This window comes from Artemia franciscana, chromosome 21 (assembly GCF_032884065.1).
Source record: "Artemia franciscana chromosome 21, ASM3288406v1, whole genome shotgun sequence".
Lineage (NCBI taxonomy): Eukaryota > Metazoa > Arthropoda > Branchiopoda > Anostraca > Artemiidae > Artemia > Artemia franciscana.
In genome coordinates this window covers 15,267,388-15,288,590 of record NC_088883.1, presented here as the reverse complement: position 1 = coordinate 15,288,590, position 21,203 = coordinate 15,267,388, and the positions used below count along the sequence as shown (strand labels likewise).

The window sequence follows — 21,203 nt, the reverse complement described above, 5'->3', positions numbered from 1 at the left end:
TAAAAAATAAGAATTTAATGCCTAATTTTCAAGGTTCTCGACATAAATATTTGCCAGTAGCCCGGATAAAGGTCCCCCATGGGTAACCCATTTTTTTGCTGATAAAAAGAATGGCGAAACTGAAAATACATAGAAAACTTCATAGAAAATACATAGAAAAATTTTAAAACTTCACAATCAATTCCCGTCCTTTCTTAAAAAATTGAGAAGAAATTCTAGCCATAGCTTGTTGAGGGAGGACCCATATGTTTGAGCAGTAGTTCTTAAAACATCGAGAAAAAATTCAAGCTATAGCGTATTGAGGGAGGGACCCATGTGTTTGAGCAGTAGTTCTTAAATATTGAGAAAAAATTCAAGGTATAGCGTGTTTAGGGAGGGACCCATGTGTTTGAGCATTATTTCTTAAAGAACTTAAAAGAAAATTGAAGCTATAGCATGTTGAGGGAGGGGCCCATGTGTTTGGACAGTCGTTCTTAAAAAACTGAGAAAAAATTCAAACTATAGCGCGTTGAGGGAGGGACCCATATGTTTGAGCAGTAGTTCTTAAAAAATTGAGAAAAAATTCAAGCTATAGCGTGTTGAGGGAGGAACCCGTGTGTCTGAGCAGTAGTTCTTAAAAAAGTGAGAAAAATTCAAACTATAGCGCGTTGAGGGAGGGACCCATATGTTTGAGCAGTAGTTCTAAAAACATTGAGAAAAAATTCAAGCTATAGCGTGTTGAGGGAGGGACCAGTGTGTCTGAGACATAGTTCTTAAAGAACATAGAGGAAAATTGTATCTACAGCGTGTTAAAGGAGGGGCCCATGTGTTTCGGCAGTAGTTCTTAAAGAAATTATAAAAAATTTTTAGCTATTGCGTTTTGAAGGAGGGAACCATGTGTTTGAGCAGTAGTTCTTAAAGAATTTAGAAGGAAATTGAAGTTATAACGTGTTGAGGGAGGGACCCGTGGGTCTGAGTAGAAAATTGTAGCTATACCCATGTGTTTGAGAAGTAGTTCTTAAAGAACTTAGAAGAAAATTGAAGCTATAGTTTGTTGAGGGTGGGGCCCTTGTGTTTGGGCAGTAGTTCTTAAGGAACTTAGAAGAAAATTGTGGCTATAGCGTTTTGAGGGAGGGACCCATGTGTTTGAGAGGTAATTCCTAAAGAACTTAGAAGAAAATTGAAGCCATAGCGTGTAGAGGGAGGGACCCATGATTTTGAGAAGTAGATCTTAAAGAGTTTAGAAGAAATTGAAGCTAAAGTTTGTTGAGAGAGGGGCCCATGTGTTTGGGCAGTAGTTCTTAAGAAAATTAGAAGAAAATTGATGCTATGGTGTGTTGAGGGAGGGGCCTATGTGTTCGGGCAAAAGTTCTTTAAGAACGTAGAAGAAAATTGTAGTTATAGCGTTTTGAGGGAGGGACCAGTATGTTGGAGCAGTAGTTCTTAAAGAACTTAGAAGAAAATTGAAGCTATAGCGTGTTGAGGGAGGGACCCATGTGTTTGAGAAGTAGTTCTTAAAGAACTTTGCAGAAAATTGAAGCTAAAGCGTGTTGAGTGAGGGACCCATGCGTTTGAGCAGTAGTTCTTAAAAAACTTAGAAGAAAATTGAAGCTATAGAGTGTTGAGGGTGGGACCAATGTGCTTGAGCGGTAGTTCTTAAAGAAATTTGAAGAAAATTGAAGCTATAGCGTGTTGAGGAAGGGATCCATGTGCTTGAGCGGTAGTTCTTAAGGAAATTTGAAGAAAATTGAAGCTATAACGTGTTGAGGGAGGGACCCATGTGTTTGAGCATTATTTCTTAAAGAACTTAGAAGAAAATTGTAGCTATACCGTGTTGAGGGAGGGATCCATGCGTTTGAGCAGTAGTTTTTAAAGAACTTAGAAGAAAATTGTAGCTATAGTGTGTTGAGGGAGGGATCCATGCGTTTGAGCAGTAGTTCTTAAAGAAATTTGAAGAAAATTGAAGCTACGGCGTGTTGAGTGGGCGACCCATGTGTCTGAGCAGTAGTTCTTAAATAACTTAGAAGAAAATTGAAGCTATAGCGTGTTGAAGAAGGGGCCCATGTGTTTGAGCAATTGTACTGAAGTAATCAGCGACCCGGCTAAATAATAACCAAAACTCTAATTTTAATGCTGATTTTAAATATATCCGTTTCATCAAGTTTAATTTTACCCATCAAAATTTACGAGCTGAGAATACTTGCATTATTTTTGAAAATAGGGGGAAACTCCCCCTAAAAGTCATGAAATCTTAACGACAATTTCACCATCAGATTTAGCGTATCAGAAAACCCTACTGTAGAAGTTTCAAGCTCCTATCTACAAAAATGTGGAATTTTGTATTTTTTGCCAGAAGGCAGATCACGGATGCGTGTTTATTTGTTTGTTTGTTTTTATGGGTTTTTTTTTTCAGGGGTGATTGTATTGACCCAGTTGTCCTAGAATGTTGCAAGAGGGGTTCTTCCAACGGAAATGAAAAGTTCTAGTGCCCTTCTTAAGTGACCAAAAAATCGGAGGAAACCTAGGCCCTCTCCCACGCTAATTATTTTCCGAAAGTCAACAGATCAAAATTCTGAGACAGCCATTTTATTCAACATAGTCGAAAAACCTTATAATTATGTCTTTGGGGACGACTTACTCCCCCACAGTCCCCGTGGGAGGGGCTACAAGTTACAAACTTTGACCAGTGCTTACACATAGTAATGGTTATTGGTAAGTGTACAGGCGTTTTCAGGAGGATTTTTTGGTTGGGGGACGGGTTGAGAAGAGGTGGATATGCTGGGGCTACAAGTTACAAACTTTGACCAGTGCTTACATATAGTAATGGTTATTGGGAAGTGTACAGGCATTTTCAAGAGGATTTTTTGGTTGGGGGACGGGTTGAGAAGAGGTGGATATGCTGGGGCAACTTTCCAACGAGGAATTTGTCATAGGGGAAGCAAATTTCCATGAAGGGAGCGCAGGATTTACTAGCATTATTTAAAAAAAAAAACAATGAAAAAATAAATATGAAAAAGTTTTTTTCTGCTGGAAGTAAGGACCAGCATTAAAACTTAAAACGAACAGGAATTATTACCCACATGAGGGGCTAAAATCCTCCTAATACCTCGCTCTTTACGCTAAAGTATTTGTAGTAATGTCAACTATTTATTCTACGGCTTTTTTGATTCAGGGGGTCATTCTTAATGAATTGGAACAAAATTTACGATTTAGTTTAAAGAGAAAGGTACTGACGAGGGGTGAACCCTCTCATATATGTAATAAAAACATGAAAATAAAAATTTCTTTCCGTAAGCTAATTTATAAGTTACGTTTGTCTTTTACTAATAAAAAGATTCGTAAAAATTTAAAAGTTCTAGTTGCCTTTTTAATTAACCAAAAAATTGGAGGGCGACTAGGCTTCCTCCCCCGCTCTTTTTTTCTCAAAATAATTCGATCAAAAATATGAGAAAGACATGTAGCCAAAAAAATAAAATATGCAAATTTCGTTTTAATTATTCCTCTGCGGAGAGCCAAAATCAAAACACGCATTGATTCAAAGCGTTCAGAAATTAAATAAATAAAACAAGTTTTTCAACTGAAAGTAAGGAACGACATTAAAACTTAAGACGAACAGAAATTACTTCGTATATGAAAGAGGCTGCTTCCTCATCAACGCCCTGCTCTTTACGCTAAAGTTTTTTACTGTTTTAAAAATAAGATTTGAAAGAAAGAGTCAAACTTTAGCGTAAAGAGCGGGGCGTTGATGAGGAAGCAGACCCTTTCATATACGAAGTGATTTCTGTTCGTTTTAAGTTTTAATGTCGCTCCTTACTTTCAGTTGAGAAGCTTGTTTTTTTATTTAATTCTTAAAAAGTCGAGAAAAATTCAAGCTATACCGTGTTGAGGGAGGGGTCCATGTGTTTGAGCAGTAGTTCTTAAAGAACTTAGAAGAAAATTGTAGCTAGCACTTTGAGGGAGAGACCCATGTGTTTGAGAAGTAGTTTTTAAACAATTTAGAAGAAAATTGTAGCTATATCGTGTTTAGGGAGGGACCCATGTGTTTGAGCAGTAGTTTTTAAAGAACTTAGAAGAAAATTGTAGCTATAGCGTGTTGAGGCAGAGACCCATGTGTTTGAGCAGCAGTTCTTAAAGATCTTAGAAGAAAATTGTAGCTATAGCGTGTTGAGGCAGAGACCCATGTGTTTGAGCAGCAGTTCTTAAAGATCTCAGAAGAAAATTGTAGCTATTGCGTGTTGAGGCAGAGACCCATGTGTTTGAGGAGCAATTCTTAAAGATCTTAGAAGAAAATTGTAGCTATAGCGTGTTGAGGAAGGGACCATGTGCTTGAGCAGTAGTTTTTAACGAACTTAGAAGAAAATTGAAGCTATAGCGTGTTGAGGGAGGGTCCCTTGTGTTTGAGTAGTAGTTCTTAAAGAACTTAGAAGAAAATTGTAGCTAGCGCTTTGAAGGAGAGACCCATGTGTTTGAGCAGTAGTTTTTAAAGAACTTAGAAGAAAATTGTAGCTATAGCGTGTTGAGGCAGAGACCCATGTGTTTGAGCAGCAGTTCTTAAAGATCTTAGAAGAAAATTGTAGCTATAGCGTGTTGAGGCAGAGACCCATGCGTTTGAGCAGTAGTTTTTAAAGAACTTAGAAGAAAATTGTAGCTATAGCGTGTTGAGGCAGAGACCCATGTGTTTGAGCAGTAGTTTTTAAAGAACTTGAAAGAAAGTTGTAGCTATAGCGTGTTGAGGCAGAGACCCAGGTGTTTGAGCAGTAGTTTTTAAAGAACTTAGAAGAAAATTGTAGCTATAGCGTGTTGAGGCAGAGACCCATGTGTTTGAGCAGCAGTTCTTAAAGATCTTAGAAGAAAATTGTAGCTATAGCGTGTTGAGGCAGAGACCCATGTGTTTGAGCAGCAGTTCTTAAAGATCTTAGAAGAAAATTGTAGCTATAGCGTGTTGAGGCAGAGACCCATGTGTTTGAGCAGCAGTTCTTAAAGATCTCAGAAGAAAATTGTAGCTATTGCGTGTTGAGGCAGAGACCCATGTGTTTGAGGAGCAATTCTTAAAGATCTTAGAAGAAAATTGTAGCTATAGCGTGTTGAGGAAGGGACCATGTGCTTGAGCAGTAGTTTTTAACGAACTTAGAAGAAAATTGAAGCTATAGCGTGTTGAGGGAGGGTCCCTTGTGTTTGAGTAGTAGTTCTTAAAGAACTTAGAAGAAAATTGTAGCTAGCGCTTTGAAGGAGAGACCCATGTGTTTGAGAAGTAGTTTTTAAAGAACTTAGAAGAAAATTGTAGCTATAGCGTGTTTAGGGAGAGACCCATGTGTTTGAGCAGCAGTTCTTAAAGATCTTAGAAGAAAATTGTAGCTATAGCGTGTTGAGGCAGAGACCCATGCGTTTGAGCAGTAGTTTTTAAAGAACTTAGAAGAAAATTGTAGCTATAGCGTGTTGAGGCAGAGACCCATGTGTTTGAGCAGTAGTTTTTAAAGAACTTGAAAGAAAGTTGTAGCTATAGCGTGTTGAGGCAGAGACCCAGGTGTTTGAGCAGTAGTTTTTAAAGAACTTAGAAGAAAATTGTAGCTATAGCGTGTTGAGGCAGAGACCCATGTGTTTGAGCAGCAGTTCTTAAAGATCTTAGAAGAAAATTGTAGCTATAGCGTGTTGAGGCAGAGACCCATGTGTTTGAGCAGTAGTTTTTAAAGAACTTAGAAGAAAATTGTAGCTATAGCGTGTTGAGGCAGAGACCCATGTGTTTGAGCAGCAGTTCTTAAAGATCTTAGAAGAAAATTGTAGCTATAGCGTGTTGAGGCAGAGACCCATGTGTTTGAGCAGCAGTTCTTAAAGATCTTAGAAGAAAATTGTAGCTATAGCGTGTTGAGGCAGAGACCCATGTGTTTGAGCAGCAGTTCTTAAAGATCTTAGAAGAAAATTGTAGCTATAGCGTGTTGAAGAAGGGACCATGTGCTTGAGCAGTAGTTTTTAACGAACTTAGAAGAAAATTGAAGCTATAGCGTGTTGAGGGAGGGGCCCATGTGTTTGGGCAGTTGTTCTTAAGAAACTGAGAAAAAATTCAAACAATAGCACGTTGAGGGAGGGACTCATATGTTTGAGCAGTAGTTCTTAAAAAAAATGAGAAAAAATTCAAGCTATAGCGTGTTGAGGGAGGGACCCGTGTGTCTGAGCAGTAGTTCTTAAAGAACATAGAAGAAAATTCTATCTATAGCGTGTTGAGGCAGAGACCCATGTGTTTGAGCAGCAGTTCTTAAAGATCTTAGAAGAAAATTGTAGCTATAGCGTGTTGAGGCAGAGACCCATGTGTTTGAGCAGCAGTTCTTAAAGATCTTAGAAGAAAATTGTAGCTATAGCGTGTTGAGGCAGAGACCCATGTGTTTGAGCAGTAGTTTTTAAAGAACTTAGAAGAAAATTGTAGCTATAGCGTGTTGAGGCAGAGACCCATGTGTTTGAGCAGCAGTTCTTAAAGATCTTAGAAGAAAATTGTAGCTATAGCGTGTTGAGGAAGGGACCATGTGCTTGAGCAGTAGTTTTTAACGAACTTAGAAGAAAATTGAAGCTATAGCGTGTTGAGGGAGGGGCCCATGTGTTTGGGCAGTAGTTCTTAAAAAACTGAGAAAAAATTCAAACAATAGCACGTTGAGGGAGGGACCCATATGTTTGAGCAGTAGTTTTTAAAAAAATGAGAAAAAATTCAAGCTATAGCGTGTTGAGGGAGGGACCCGTGTGTCTGAGCAGTAGTTCTTAAAGAACATAGAAGAAAATTCTATCTATAGCGTGTTGAGGGAGGGACCCATGTGTTTGAGTAGTAGTTCTTAAGGAACTTAGAGGAAAATTGAAGCTATAGCGTGTTGAGAGAGGGGGTCATGTGTTTGGGCAGTAGTTCTTAAAAAAATGAGAAGAAATTCAAGATATAGTGCGTTGAGGGAGGGACCCTTGTGTTTTAGCAGTAGTTCTTAAAGAAATTAGAAGAACATTCAAGCTATAGCGTGTTGAGGGAGGGGTCCATGTGTTTGGGCAGTAGTAGTTAAAGAACTTAGAAGAAAATTGAAGCTATATTGTGTTGAGGGAGGGACCCAGGTGTTTGAGCACTATTTCTTAAAGAATTTAGAAGAAAATCGATTTTTTTCTCAATTTCTTAAGCACTACTGCTCAAACACATGAGTCCCTCCCTCAACACGCTATAGTTTGAATTTTTTCTAAATTTTTTAAGAACTACTGCTCAAACACATGGGTCCCTCCCTCAGCACGCTATAGCAACAATTGTCTTCTAAGTGCCTTAAAAACTACTGCTCAAATACATAGGTCCCTCCCTCAAAACGCTTTCGCTCCTTACTTTCATTTAAAAAAAAAATGTTTTTTTATTTTAATTTCTGGACGTTTTTAATTAATGCATGTTTTGATCTTTGCTCTCCACACATAAATAATTAAAATTATTTGGCTAAATGGCTTTTTCATAGTTTTAATCAGAAGATTAAAAAATCGGAAGAAAGGAGAGAAGGAGGAAACCTATTTACCCTCCAATTTTTTGATTACTTAAAAAGGCAACTAAAACTTTTAATTTTTACGAACGTTTTTATTAGTAAAAAATATACATAATTTTTATTGGTTGGGTATATGAAAGAGTTTACCCCTCGTCGATACCTCGCTCTTTACATTAAAGCTTAAATCCTGTCCCAATTCCTTAAGAATGACCATTGAATCACAAAGACCGTAAAATAAATTGTTGAAATTACCAAAAATACGTTAGCGTAAAGAGCGAGATATAACGACGGGGTAAACCCCTCATATGCTCAATAATTTTTGCTCGTTTTAAGTTTTAATGCTGCTCCTCACTTTCAGTAGGAAAAAACTTTTCATATTTTTTTCATTGTTTTTTTTTTTTTAAATAATGCTAAAAAATCTTACGCTCCCTTCATTGAAAGTATCTTCCCCCATGATAAGTTTTTCCGTGGAAAGATCCTCGCGCGTAACCCCCCCCCCCTTAACTCTCCCTCCCAAACCAAAAATATCCCCCTGAAAATGTCCTTACACTTCCCAGTAACAATTACTATATGTAAACACAGGTCAAAGTTTGTAACTTGCAACCCCTTACACGAAGACTTCGTGGGAGTAAGTCATCCCAAAAGACATAGTTATTAGGTTTTTCGACTATGGTGAATAAAATGGCTATCTCAGAGTTTTGATCCGATGACTGTGGGGAAAAAATGAGGGTGGGAAGGGGCCTAGGTGCCCTCCAATTTTTTGGTCACAAAAACTAATACATCATTAAACTAATGATGTATGATCTATAATGATGTAAAAAGGGCACTGGAACTATTAATTTCCGTTAAAATGAGCCCTCTCGCGGCATTCTAGGACCACTGGGTCGATACGATCATCCCTGGAAAAAGACAAAAAAAAAAAACAAATAAACACACATCCGTGATTTGTCTTCTGGCAAAAAATGCGAAATTCCATATTTTTGTAGATAGGAGCAGGAAACTTTTACAATAACGTTCTCTGATACGCTGAATCTAATGGTGTGATTTTCGTTAAGATTGTATGACTTTTAAGTGGTGTTTTCACCTATTTTCTAAAATGAAGCAAACTTTCTCAGGCTTGTAACTTTTGACAGGTAAGACTAATCTTGATGAAAGTCTTATATTTAAAATTAGCATTAAAAAATCATTTTTTTTATGTAGCTATTAGTATCAAAATTCCATTTTTTGGAGTTTTGGTTACTATTGAGTCGGGTTGCTCTTTACTACCGTTCGTTACCATGAACTGCTTGACAAACAACTACAAAGTAAATCAGTTATGTGAATAATTCGGCCCTATGTCCAAGGGCTCTCTTCAGCACAATACCAAAACGAGAGAGAAAAGTATGTATCAAACAGTTCGTGGTGGGCGAACTGTGGTAAGGACCGATCCGGCTCAACACTTAGAACACCGAAATTTACAGTTCACCCTAGAAGTTGAAATTGAAAATAAACTACCGCTTATAGATGTGTTAATTATTCGTAATGCTGATATACTGGATTTTACTATCTATCGAAAGCCAACACAAAACAATAGATATATTCACTATAATTCAAAGCTGCCCCCAAAAGTTAAAAGAGCAGTTGTAATTTCCCTCATTGATCGTGCCCTGAATATTTGCTCAGATTCGTACATAAATGCAGAAATAAACTTATCAGAGATATTCTTTTTGGTAATGGATACCCGATTCCTTTTGTCAATATGATAATTAACCGTAGAATAAAAAGACATTCTTGTAAAATCGAAGAAGATATTTCACAATGTGAGGCTACTGATAAGCCCTCAAATATTGTCTAGCATCCGTATTTCCCAAAAATAACAACAAAATTAAAAAATATTTGCACAAAAAATAATCTGTGCGTAGTTTTTACTATTAATTTTAAAATCATTAAATTCTTAAATTCCGGTAAAGATGAGAGACTAATACATAATACACCAAAATACATCATTATTAGTTTAATGCAATTTTATTTATATATTATATATAAAAAAAACTAGTTTTTTTAACTGAAAGTAAGGAGCGACATTAAAACTTGAGAATTAACTTACGTTACAAACTTTTATATTCTTATATTTTTATTATGTATATGAGGGAATGTGTAGCCTTGTTAATACCTCGCTCTTTACACTAAATCGTAAGTTTTATCCCAATTCTTTAAGAATGACCCCTAAATCAGAAAGGCTGTAGGATAAATAGTTGAAAGTACTAAAAATACTTTAGCATAAAGAGCGAGGTATTTATCTCAACCTAAATACCTCGCTCTTTATGCTAAAGTATTTTTAGAACCCCTCATATGCGTAATAATCTCTGTTCGTTTTAAGTTTCAATGCTACTCATTACTTTCAATTGAAAAAAAAAAAAAACGTTGTTGCCAACAGAGGCAAAAGAAGCCCGATACAAGTTTAACTTTTCTAAGTAATTGTCCGGAAAAGTGGTAACTTCGCTGAATGCATTTGCTACTTCTTTTTGAACTTTCTACTTCTTTTGAACAGTATCCACAATTCGAACCGGCTATTTTGGATATCCTTTGAATTTTGCAAACGGTAGTCCTCTAATTTCGAATCCTCCAGGCATATCGGAAAATTAGAAAAATGTTACCTTTTAATTATATTTCTTATTAATAGACGTGCCAGCCTTCGTCTGTTTCTAATTGAAATTATCCAGAAAAACTATCCAAAAATATTTAATATCTTCATCACTGAGCAATTAGATCCAGTACTTTTACAAAACGTATCAAATTAATCTGTTGCGTAACACTGAAATCACTATTCAAAATATAATCCTTTTTCAACACTGATCTTAACTGGACGAAGTCTGAAAGAAAACTTAACCAAGTCTGACGGAATACTGGGTGAATACTGAATGAATGAATGAATACTTTCCCTTATAAATAATTTTATTCACCCTGATCATCTTCGCCATAGTCAAGATAAGAGTCAAGGAAAAAGGAGCCTGCAGAGAGAAATTAAAAGTAAATAGAAATTAAAAATAAGGCAATCTGTTCAACCATAAATATATATATATATATATATAAATATATATATTGTTCTCACTTCAGAAACAGTTCTTGCTTTATACTATGCAAAAAGTTGCAGCTACCAAACTTTGAAAGCGGTAAAAGTTACAAAAAAATGATTCATGACTCTTTCTCTGAACTCTACATTTTAAAACAGTAAAAAACATTAGCGTAAAGAGCAGGGTGTTGGGGAGGAAAAGCCCCTTTCATATACGGAGTAATTTTTGCTAGTTTTAAGTTTTAATGTCGCTCCTTACTTTCATTAAAAAAGAACTTGATTTTATTTGTTTAATTTCTGGACGTTTTTGAATTAATGCATGTTTTTAAATTGGCTCGAAATTTGCATATTAATTTTTTTGGGCTAAATGGCTTTTTCATAGTTTGAATCGGAAGGTTTTGAGAAAAAAGGGAGCAAGGGAGGATGCCTAGTTGCCCTCCAATTTTTTGGTCACTTAAAAAGGCAACTTTAACTTATAATTTTTTACGAACATTTTCATAAGTAAAAAATATACGTAGCTTACGAATTAAATTACGTAGCGAACTTCTATATTTGTACGTTTTTATTGCGTATATGAGGGGGCTCACCCCTTGTCGATACCTCGCTCTTTAAACTAAATCGCAAGTTTTATCCCAATTCTTAAAGAATGACCCCTGAATCACAAAGGCCGTAGAATAAATAGTTAAAATTACTAAAAATACTTTAGCGTAAAGAGCGAGATATTACGAGGAAGTAAACCCCTCATTTGCGCAATAATTTCTGCTCGTTTTAAATTTTAATGCTGTTTTTCACTTTCAGTAGAAACAAATTTCCATATTTATTTTTTTATTGTGATTCTAGGTGTTAAGATAATCTAAGAAGCCCCGAAGTTCAGCTTCCCCATAATTCCAAAGTGAAATTATGACATGCATACAACGACCCCAAGAAACGTATTTTAAAAAATAAGAATGGAATGCCCAATTTTCAACGTTCTCGACATAAATATTTGCCAGAAGCCCGGATAAAGGTCCCCCTTGGATATCCCATTTTTTGCTTATAAAAAGAATCGCGAAACTGAAAATACATGGAAAACTTCATAGAAAATACATAGAAAAATTTTTAAACTTCACAATCAATTCCCGTCCTTTCTTAAAACATTCTAAAGCCTCAGCGTGTTGAGGGAGGGACCCACGTGTTTGAGCAGTAGTCCTTAAGAAATTGAGAAGAAATTCAAGCTATAGCGAGTTGAGGGAGGGACCCATGTGTTTGAGCAGTAGTACTTAAAAAACTGAGAAAAAATTCAAGCTATAGCGTGTTTAGGAAGGGACCCATGTGTTTGAGCAGTAGTTCTTAAAGAACTTGGAAGAAAATTGTAGCTATAGCGTGTTGAGGGAGGGACCCATGTGTTTGAGCAGTAGTTTTTAAAGAACTTAGAAGTAAATTGAAGCACTAGCGTGTTGAGGGAGGGGCCCATGTGTTTGGGCAGTAGTTCTTAAAAAAACTGAGAAAAAATTCAAACTATAGCGCGTTGAGGGAGGAACCCATATGTTTGAGCAGTAGTTCTAAAAAAATTGAGAAAAAATTCAAGCTATAGCGTGTTGAGGGAGGGACCCGTGTGTCTGAGCAGTAGTTCTTAAAAAATTGAGAAAAAATTCAAGCTATAGCGTGTTGAGAGAGGGACCCGTGTGTCTGAGCAGTAGTTCTTAAAGAACACAGAAGAAAATTGTATCTATAGCCTGTTGAAGGAGGGACCCATGTGTTTTAGCAGTAGTTCTTAAAGAACTTAAAAGAAAATTGAAGCTAAAGCTTGTTGAGGGAGGGGCCCATGTGTTTGGGCAGTAGTTCTTAAAGAACTTAGAAGAAAATTGAAGCTATAACGTGTTGAGGGAGGGACCCCTGTGTCTGAGCAGTAGTTCTTAAAGAACTTAGAAGAAAATTGTAGCTATAGCGTGCTGAAGGAGGGACCCATGTGTTTGAGAAGTAGTTTTTAAAGAACCTAGAAGGAAATTGAAGCTATAGCTTGTTGAGGGAGTGGCCCTTGTGTTTGGGCAGTAGTTTTTAAGGAACTCAGAAGAAAATTTAAGTTATAGCGTTTTAAGGGAGGGGCCCATGTGTTTGGGGATTGGTTCTTAAGAAATTAAGAAAAAATTCAAGCTATAGAGTGTTTAGGGAGGGACCAGTGTGTTTGAGCAGCAGTTCTTAAGAAAATCGAGAAAAATTGAAGCTATATTGTGTTGAGGGAGGGACCCATGTGTTTGAGCAGTAGTTCTTATAAAATTGAGAAAAAATTCTAAATATAGCTTGTAGAGTGAGGGATTTATGTGTTTGAACAGTAGTTCTTAAGGAACTTAGAAGAAAATTGAACCTATAGCGTGTTGAGGGAGGGGCCTATATGTTTGGGCAGTAGTTCTTAAAGAACTTGGAAGAAAATTGTAGCTATAGCGTGTTGAGGGAGGGACCCATGTGTTTGAGCAGTAGTTCTTATAAAATTGAGAAAAAATTCTAAATATAGCTTGTAGAGTGAGGGATTTATGTGTTTGAACAGTAGTTCTTAAGGAACTTAGAAGAAAATTGAACCAATAGCGTGTTGAGGGAGGGGCCTATATGTTTGGGCAGTAGTTCTTAAAGAACTTGGAAGAAAATTGTAGCTATAGCGTGTTGAGGGAGGGACTCGTGTGTTTGAGCAGTAGTTCTTAAAAATTGAGAACTAATTCAAGTTATAGCGTGTTGAGGGAGGGACCCATTTGTTTGAGCAGTAGTTCTTAAAACATTGAGAAAAAATTCAAGGCAAAGCGTGTTGAGGGAGGGACCCATGTGTTTGAGCAGTAGTTCTTAAAGAACTTAGAAGAAAATTGTAGCTATAGCGTGTTGAGGGAGGGACCCACGTGTTTGAGAAGTAGTTTTTAAACAATTGAGAAGAAATTGTCGCTATAGCATGTTGAAGAAGGGATCCATGTGTTTGAGCAGTAGTTCTTAAAAAATTGAGAAAAAAATCAAGCTATAGCGTGTTGAGAGAGGGACCCATGTGTTGGGGCAGTAGTTCTCAAAGAACTTAAAAGAAAATTGTAGTTATACCGTGTTGAGGCAGGGACCCATGTGTTTGAGCAGTAGTTTTTAAACCATTGAGAAAAATAATCAAGGTATAGCGTGTTGAGGGAGGGACCCATGTGTTTGAGTAGTAGTTCTTAAAGAACTTAGAAGACAATTTAACCTATAGCGTATTGAGGCAGGAACCCATGTGTTTGGGCAGTAGTTTTTAAAGAACTTCTAAGATAATTGAACCTATAGCGTGTTGAGGAAGGGGCCCATGTGTTTTAGCAGTAGTTCTTAAAGAACTTAAAAGAAAATTGAAGCTAAAGCTTATTGAGGGAGGGGCCCAAGTGTTTGGGCAGTAGTTCTTAAAGAAATTAGAAGAAAATTTTAGCTATTGCATTTTGAGGGAGGGCCCCATTTGTTTGGGCAGTAGTTCTTAAAGAACTTGGAAGAAAATTGTAGCTATAGCGTGTTGAGAGAGGGACCCATGTGTTTGGGCAGTAGTTCTTAAAAAAAATGAGAACAAATTCAAGCTATAGCGTGTTTAGGGAGGGACCCATTTGTTTGAGCAGTAGTTCTTAAAACATTGAGAAAAAATACAAGGTGAAGCGTGTTGAGGGGGGGACCCATGTGTTTGAGCAGTAGTTCTTAAAGAACTTAGAAGAAAATTGTAGCTATAGCGTGTTGAGGAAGGGACCCATTTGCTTGAGAAGCAGTTCTTAAAAAATTGAGAAGAAATTGTCGCTATAGCGTGTTGAAGAAGGGACTCGTGGGTTTGAGCAGTAGTTCTTAAAAAATTGAGAAAAAATCAAGGTATAGCGTGTTGAGGGAGGGACCCATGTGTTTGAGCAGCATTTTTTAAAGAACTTAGAAGACCATTGAAGCTATAACGTGTTTAGAGAGGGACACATGTGTTTGAGCTTTAGTTTTTAAAAAATTGAGAAAAAATTCAAGCTATAGCGTGTTGAGGGAGGGAGCCATGTGTTTGGGCAGTAGTTCTTAAAGAACTTAGAAGAAAATTGTAGCTACAGCGTGTTGAGGGAGGGACCAATGTGTTTGGGCAGACGTTCTTAAACCATTGAGAAAAAAATCAAGGTATAGCGTGTTGAGGGAGGGACCCATGTGTTTGAGTAGTAGTTCTTAAAGAACTTAGAAGAAAATTGAACCTATAGCGTGTTGAGGCAGGGACCCTATGTTTGAGCACCAGTTCTTAAAAAACTTAGAAGAAAATTGAAGCTATAGCGTGTTGGGGGAGGGACCCATGTGTTTGGGCAGCAGTTCTGGCACCATTGAGAAAAAATTCAAGGTATACCGTGCTGAGGAAGTGACCCATGTGTTTGAGCGGCATTTCTTAAAGAACTTTGAAGAACATTGAAGCTATAGCGTTTTGAGGGAGGGACCCATGTGTTTGAGCTGCAGTTTTTAAAAAATTGAGAAAAAATTCAAGCTATAGCGTGTTGAGGGAGGAAGCCATGTGTTTGGGCAGTAGTTCTTAAAGAACTTAGAAGAAAATTGTAGCTATAGCGTGTTGGGGGTGGGACCCATGTGTTTGAGGAGCAGTTCTTAAAGAACTTAGAATAACATTGAAGCTATAGCGTGTTGAGGAAGGAACACATGTGTTTGAGCTGTAGTTTTTAAAAAATTAAGAAAAAATTCAAGCTATAACGTGTTGACGGAGGGACCCATGTGTTTGAGCAGTAGTTCTTAAACCATTGAGAAAAAATTCAAGGTAAAGCGTGTTGAGGGAGGGACACATGTGTTTGAGTAGTAGTTCTGAAAGAACTTAGAAGAAAATTGAAGCTAAAGCGTGTTGAGAGAGGGTCCCATGTGTTTGAGCAGTAGTTGTTAAAGAACTTGGAAGAAAATTAAACCTATAGAGTGTTGAGGCAGGGACCCATGTGTTTGAGCAGTAGTTCTTAAGAAATTCGGAAAAAATTCTAAATATAGCGTGTTGAGGGAGGGAGCCATGTGTTTGACCAGTAGTTCTTAAAGAACTTAGAAGAAAATTGAACCTATAGCGTGTTGAGGGAGGGGCCCATGTGTTTGGTCCGTAGTTCTTTAAAAATAGAGAAAAAATTGTAGCCATAGCGTGTTGAAGAAGAGACCAATGTGTTTGAGCAGTAGTTCTTAAAAAACTGAAAAAAAATCAAGCTATAACGTGTAGAGGGAGGGAGCCATGTGTTTGGACAGTAGTTCTTAGAGAACTTAGAAGAAATGTGTAACTATAACGTGTTAAGGGAGGGACCCATGTGTCTGAGCAATAGTTCTAAAACAACTTCGAAGAAAATTGCAGCTAAAGCCTGTTCTAGAGAGGGGCCCATCTGTTTGAGCAGTAGTTCTTAAAGAACTTAAAAGAAAATTGTAGCTATAGTGTGTTGAGTGAGGGAACCTTGTGTCTGAGCACTATATCTTAAAGAACTTAGAAGAAAATTGAAGCTATAGCGTGTTTAAGGAGGGACCCATGTGTCTGAGCAGTAGTTCTAAGAGAACTTAGAAGATAATTATAGCTATAGCGTGTTCTAGGGAGGGACCGAAGTGTTTTAGCAGTAGTTTTTAAAGAACTTAGATCAAAATTGAAGCATTCAATATTATTCATTCATTTTATTTGTGTTCTTTGCTTTGTTAGTCGACTCCGAAGTCCGAATAAGGTCCTTTGAGGTTGTGATTTAAAAAAAATAAATATCATATCTTATCTCAACACGCTATAGCTTCAATTTTCTTCGAAGTTCTTTCATAACTACTGCTCAAACGCATGGGTCCCTCCCTCAACACGCTATAGCTTGAATATTTTCTCAATCTTTAAGTACTACTGCGCAAAATTAACCCTACACTTTAGGACTTTGGCATAAAGAGCGGGGTTCAGGAGGAGGTGGCACTGGGGTTCTTAAACAATTTGGTGTTTGATGATACTAATGCTGTTGATTTCAATTTTCTTCTAAGTTCTTTAACAAGTACTGCTCAAACACAAGGGGCCCCTCCCTAAACATGCTGTAGCTTCAATTTTCTTCTAAGTTCTCTTAGAACTACTGCTCAGACGCATGGGTCCCTCCCTCAACACGCTATAGCTTCATTTTTTTCTAAGTTCTTTAAGAACTGCTGCTCAAACACATGGGTCCCTCCCTCAACACGCTATAGCTACAATTTTCTTCCAAGTTCTTTAAGAACTAGTGCTCAGACACATGGGTCCCTCCTTCAACACGCTATAGGTTCAATTTTCTTCTAAGTTTTTTAAGAACTACTGCTCAAACACATGGGTCCCTCCCTCAACTCGCTATAGCTATAATTTTCTTCCAAGTTCTTTAAGAACTAGTGCTCAGACACATGGGTCCCTCCTTCAACACGCTACAGGTTCAATTTTCTTCTAAGTTATTTACGAACTACTGCTCAAACACATGGGTCCCTCCCTCAACACTCTATACCTCCAATTTTTTTCAATGGTTTACCAAATAGTGCCCAAACACATGGGTCCCTCCGTCAACACGCTATAGCTTGAATTTTTTCTCAATTTTTTAAAAACTAAAGCTCAAACCCATGGGTCCCTCCCTCAACACGCTACAGTTGGAATTTTTCTCAATTTTTTAAGAACCACTGCTGAAACACATGGGCCCCTCCCTCAACACCTTAAAGATTCAATTTTCTTGTAAGTTCTTTAAGAACCACTGCTCAAACACATGGGTCCCTCCCTCAACACGCTATACCTTGAATTTTTTCTCAATGTTTTAAGAACTACTGCTCAAACACACGGGTCCCTCCCTCAACACGCCATAGCTTGGATTTTTTCTCAATTTTTTTTTAAAACTACTGCTCAAGCACATGGGTTCCTTCTTCAGCACGGTATAGCTATAATTTTTTCTCAATTTTTTAAGAACTATTGCTCAAACACATGCGTCCCTCCCTCAACACGCTATAGCTTCAATTTTCTTCTAAGTTCTTTAAGAACTACTGCTCAAACACATGGGTTTATTTACGGTTGCGTGTTTATTTGTTTTATTCCCCAGGGGTGATCGTATCGACTCAGTGGTCCTAGAATGTCGCAAGAGGGCTCATTCTAACGGAAATTAAAAGTTCTAGTGCCCTTTTTAAGTGACCAAAAAATTGGAGGGCACTTAGGCCCCCTCCCATGCGCATTTTTTCCTCAAAGTCACCAGATCGAAATTCTGAGATAGGCATTTTGTTCACCATAATCGAAAAACCTAATAACTATTTCTTTAGGGACGACTTACTCCCCTAAAGTCCCCATAGGAGGGGCTACAAGTTATAAACTTCGAGCGTTGTTTACATATACTAATGGCTATTGGGAAGTGTACAGACGTTTTCACGGGAATTTTTTGGTTTGGGGGGCATAAGTTTAGGGGGGTTACGCGGGAGGATCTTTCCATGGAGGAATTTGTCACGGGGGAAGAGAATTTCAATGAAGGGGGTGCAGGACTTTCTAGCATTATTTTTTTTTTTAATGAAGAAATAAATATGACAAGTTTTTTTTTTCAAATGAAAGTAAGGAAGAGCATTAAAACTTAAAATGAACAGTAATTATTACGCATATGAGGGGTTCACCTCCTCGTAATACCTCGATCTTTGTGCTACAATATTTGTAGTAATTTCAACTGTTTATTCTATGGTCTTTGTGATTCAGGGGTCATTCTTAAGAAATTGGGACAAAATTCAAGTTTTAGTGTAAAGAGCGAGGTATTGACGAGGGGGTGAGCCCCCTCATGTACATAATAAAAAAATACGAATATAGAAGTTCGTTACGTAAGTTAATTCGTAAATTATGTATATTTTTTACTAATGAAAACGTTCGTAAAAAATTAAAAGTTTAAGTTGCTTTTTTAAGTAATCAAAAAATTGATGGGCAACTAGGCCTCCTTCCCGCTCATTTTTCTCAAAATCTTCCGATTAAAACTATGAGAAAGCCATTTAGCCAAAAAAAAAATGTGCCAATTTCGTTTTCATTATTTATGTTTGGAGAGCCAAAATCAAAACATGCATTAATTCAAAAACGTTCAGAAATTAAATAAAAAAAAAGTTTTTTTCTCTGAAAGCAAGGGACATTAAAACTTAAAACGAACAGAGATTACTCCGCATAAGAAAGGGGCTTTTCCTCCTTAACCCCACATTCTTTATGCTAAAGTTTTCACTGTTTTAAAAAGTATAGTTAAGAGAAAGAGTCAAACTTTAATGTAAAGAGCCGGGCGTTGAGGAGGAAAAACCCTCTCAAATACGGGGTAATTTCTGTTCGTTTCCGCTCCTTATTTTCAGTTTAAAATTTTTTTTTTTTTCATTTAATTACAGAAAAAGCTTCAACTGAGCAGATTGATGTGAATCAAAAGAAAATACTCTGACTGCAAGCAAAAATATACTGGCTACACTACAATAAAGGCTACAGTCGCCTTTAATGGAGCAGACCATGAATTACCCAGTTGTGGAACACAAGTGTTCCACTATTTTACCTGAATGCGACCCCTCCAAAACCTATTTTATTTCTATTTTAAATGAAGTTCTTCTGGTGAAAAATACATTTTCAAAACATGGTGATAGATCAGTAAATTTTGAATCAAAAATACTGACCACTTTGAGGAAGAGGGTTGTTCTTGGATGAATCTTTGATATTCTAGCCAACATTCTGAGTCCTTAGTGAGTGTCTTCCAGTTGATGACAGTATGAAGCAAAGAAAATGCCAATTGTCATTTAAAAAGATGAAAACAAAGAAATAATGGTTATTAAGGGAACAATGGACACTCTGGGAAACTTGAAAACAGCTATGATTTTCGGCAAAATGAAAATTTTTTGACCTTCCGCATAATACAAAACTTCTGTCGTAATTTAGGTTGGAAGATCAGCAATTTGAAAGACTCGTTCCTGGCAACCTCTTAAGATTTACGCCAGTTTACCAAAACTCACCTAATATGGATACAACGATTAGTATAAAAAAAAACTGTAAGGCTCCTAAAGTATCGCTGAGGTCAGCGGCTCGATCCTCTCGTCGGCCATTCTGACCTTTGGTCTTCATATGCTCCTTGTTGTGTTGCATTAAAGCACCTGAGGGTGAAGATAATGATATCACGCTGCCTTGGGAATTTTTGGCCTTTGGTTTTTTCCCTACTTAACCTACATAGTCTTTTTAATGAGCCTTCTGCTACCATATTCAGATATTGAAGAAGATACAACCCATGAACACCGTTCTTGACCCAAGGAGAGTTTTAGATTCTATAAGCGGAGAATCTTAGCGATGAGAAAGCTTATGCTATGGTAGCAAAAAAAAAGTTTGCAAATAGCAAAAAAAGAGGTATTTGCTTTAAGAAGTAAGTTTTGGCATTGACTGAATGGAAATCTTTCCATATGATTCGCAAGCAGGAGAGTTGCTCTATCCATCAAAATTTGAATCAACCTGCACTGATTCCTCGGATAAATCAACAGCTGAAATAGATATTTATTAGCTAGGGACAAATTATAGTGAACATTGTCTCTGGAACTTTCCAACTAATTGCGCTGAGTGTTTTTCTCACTGAAAAAAAAAAAAAAAAAATGAAAAAATCATTTTTGCCTCCACTTTTAACTTGATTCAAGACTTTCGAGGGACAGAGGAAACAAATAACCTTATCCAACCAAATAATACAAAACTGATACAAAACTTCAGATCTACCCGAGACCAGTTCTGTTTCAAGAGCTTCCCATTAATAATGATGCTGATATAACTTACTGTGGTAGTGAGGCAAAACGAAGAGAAATTTAACGGAGATCATAAAACTATGACGCATGATAAATATCTACCACTAAAAACAAGCAAGACCAAAATATAATTTAGTATTTTTTGTCTAAAGACCAAAACATAATCTGCATTTTACTGAAAACATAACATAATTTATCTTTTCTCTTTTTTGACTTTAATAAGCCCAAAATTAAGAATTTTGAGTTCCATTTGGTTAATTGTTGTAATTCCTGTTTGTTTTAGGTTTGTTGTATTTATTGATGTTGATTTATAGTAGTTTTATGCTGGAAAAATTGCTCATCATCGGATTACTGTAGCTCTTTGCTTTTCTTTGGAAACATCTTTTCTAGAGAAATTAAAAAAAAATAATTCTTAAGCAAACAAGAAAGTGAAGAATGAAGTGAAATAAATCTTTCTTTATAAAACACGCCTGAAGGTCTAAGGAGTTTCGCAAAAAACCAATCTCACAACCGGTGACGAATATTGCTCTATTCGACTGCAATCAAGATTCCGAAGGAAATAATTAGATTCCTTTGGACCCTTTTAAATTTAAATTGTGAACTTTCTTTCAGGGAAAAAATGGATTGAAGATTTGTTAGAAGTGGCCATTCATCAGAAAGAATGAATGACCAAAATCAAGAATAATTGATTCTTTACACGAATCGTTTTTCATTCGGATCTTCTTAAGAAGATACCTGCCTAATAACAAAAACGAGTTTAATTATGACTTACCCAAGGTATTGCTCCTGAAAGATTTCAAAAGTGGTGAAATAGAACTGTAATTTTACAGAAACACTCCCTTGCTAACCAGCTGTAATAACTGCAAAATCGTTGCAGTATCCTTATTTAATGCGACAAGTCATTATCAGGATTAGCAAAACGGATGAAATTTGTATCTTTCACAGAGGATAGGCATATGGAAATTTATTATGGAGAGACGACAAGCTCCTAAGAAACATATTGGTAG

The 21,203-nt window shown here is 36.8% G+C and overlaps 1 long non-coding RNA gene across 1 annotated transcript in view; it reads right to left on the bottom strand.

Moving 5' to 3' along the window:
- The window catches only part of LOC136040662 (uncharacterized), a 36,419-nt gene extending 20,512 nt beyond the window's left edge, over nucleotides 1–15,907 (bottom strand). Inside the window, exon 1 of the long non-coding RNA XR_010620850.1 lies at nucleotides 10,100–15,907. This is a non-coding gene — a long non-coding RNA (uncharacterized LOC136040662). The remainder of the gene's footprint in view (nucleotides 1–10,099) is intronic.
- Nucleotides 15,908–21,203: the final 5,296 nt, after the last annotated feature.